Source organism: Echinops telfairi, unplaced genomic scaffold (genome assembly GCF_000313985.2).
Source record: "Echinops telfairi isolate 266 unplaced genomic scaffold, ASM31398v2 ScPeMD7_18;HRSCAF=68, whole genome shotgun sequence".
Classification (NCBI taxonomy): Eukaryota; Metazoa; Chordata; class Mammalia; order Afrosoricida; family Tenrecidae; genus Echinops; species Echinops telfairi.
The window spans coordinates 27,662,620-27,665,072 of NW_022103915.1; positions in this window are offsets into that span (position 1 = coordinate 27,662,620).

The following is a 2,453-nucleotide window of genomic DNA, read 5'->3' on the forward strand; positions in this document are numbered from 1 at the left end:
GTCCCGTTGTTTTCTCCTCCAGATTGTTCATCCAGCCTATCTTATTTAGACAGACCTGCGGATATAATAACATGCACAAAAACAAGACAAAGCAAAACCAAGCAACAAAAGAAAACAAAACAACAACAACAACAAAAAGCCAGTGACAAAACAAAAACACAACACAACAACAACCAAAAAGGAAAAGCTTGTAGTTAGTTCAAGCACTGTTTGGTAGCCTTTAGGAGTGTTTTCTGGTCGAATCTGATGGGGTGCCAAGACCTGGCTCCAAAGTCTATTTTGGTATTCCCTGGGGACTTTGTTGCTCTGTTCCCTTTGCTGTTCTGTTTCATGCCCTTAGTGTTTTGCCTTGGTGTGGTGGGATCAGATCGGGCGCTATTCCACAGTGTGTCTCCAGTGTTGTCTCCTGTAGGGCTACGGGTCAGTGAGGGATGTCATGTCTCATAGTGGAGCCAGCCATATGGTCTTCTCTGTGGATCGGCTGCTCTGAGCGGGAATATCGTCCTCAAGGCTTGGTGGGCCAGGGTGTGCTCCACTCTCTCCTCCTTCCCCTTCACTTGCTCCCGTGTGCTCTGATCAGATATGCCCCTCTCCCTGAGCTGCAGCTTTGGTGCGGTCCTCTGGATTGAATTTATGTAGCCAACCACCATATATGTCTCCCATGAAGCAGCTGGTGGATTCGAACCTCTGACTTTGGGGTTAATAGCTGAGGGCTTCACCACTGTATCACCACCAGGGCTTGAGTAGTAATTGTGCAAGAATTATACAAGTGGTAATTATATACGAATAGTCAGGAGTGCTGCATTGGAATGAAACAAATCCAGGCATATGGAGAATATATGACCACGCTGGCATTACAGATCCATGGGGAAAGATGGGGCTAAACCAACTAGTTCCTTGTTGGATCTCTTAGCTTATCTCATACATACACACACAAAAAATAATTGTAACAATTTTAGGTAGATAAAGACTTGTTTAACAGAATGACGCATTGTCAGTCTCGTGTCAACCTCACAATTACCAGCATGTTTGATTCCATCATGGAAGCCATTGTGCCAATCCGTTTCACTAAGGGTCCCCCTCGGCCATCCCAGCCCTGGACTTTGACACCTCCCTCCAACACTTGACCCCTCCTGATACCATGTCCAAAGCAAGCAAGTTGGATAATCTTCTAGTGTTGTGAAATGAAATTACTTGGGATGGCTCTTCTATGCAGGTCTTCCTAAATCACACCAAATGATGGGGTGGGACCATGTGGATAGAGTGGGTGAGACACTAATAAGAACCCAAAACCCAACTCAGTGCCAGAGAACCGATGCTGCCTCTTAGCGACCTCTCAGGCAGGGTAGAACTGCCCCTGTGAATCTCAGAAACTGTAACTGTTTACAGGGTTGAAAGCCCCATCTTTCTCCCTCAGAAAGGCTGGTGGATTTGAACTGTGAACCATGCGGTTAGGAGCCCAAGGAGTCACACTTTGCCATCAGGGACCTTTGTGACGCACTAATGGAGGGGAAGAATCAGTTCTGCCGTTTCACTGGGTTTGTAAGAATGAAGCCCCTCCGAAGCAGAGAGAATCCCGTGTGACAGGCAGAGCGAGCGTGAGAGCCCTGTCGCCAGTGGCGGAGGCAGCAGTCTCACCAAAATGCAAGAAGAATGAACAGATCTGTCTTGGAAGAAGTACAGCCGGGATGTTCCTTAGAAGTAAGGAGGGGGAGACTTCATCTCAGGTGCTTTGGACATGTCCTCGGCAGAGACCGGTCCCTAGAAAAGGACATCATGCCTGGTAGATGAGTAAGTGAATACGGTGACCCGAGGCCAGATAGATTGACAGAGCTGTGACAATGGTCTTAAACATAGTATCAGCTGGGAGGATGGTGCAGGACTGGGCAGTGTTTTGTTTTGTTGTGTTGCACATCCGGTCACTATGAGTCAGAACCTACCCAATGGTACCGAACCACAACAATAAATCTTTACCAATAGCCTCATCTCTCTCCTGGGGAGTGGCTGATGGGTTTCAGCACTTATCCTGCACCCTACCTCACCACCAGGGCACAATGGCGTGATTGAAAATACCAAAGCTTGGGTCACACACATTGCGGTCCTCAAAGTGACCTCTTTGCTCTTTAACACTCTTTAAGTAAGTCTTGTGCTCTTTTGATAAGTCCTGTGCCGCATAGTTGCCCAGTGCAATATATCATTTGATGTCTTAACTGCTGCTTCCATGAGCATAGATTGTGAGTCCAAGTTAAACGAAATCCTTGACAACATATCAGTCTTTCCTCCATTTGCCATGATGGTGTCTGTTATCCAGCTGGGAGGACTTGGGTTTCCTTTACACTGGGTTTTAACCAAGCTTGTGTCACCTGCATATCATAGATGGTTCATGAGCCTTCCTTCAATCTTGAGTTGTGTTCTTCCCATAGTCCAGTTCCTCAGACCGTCCGGCATACATA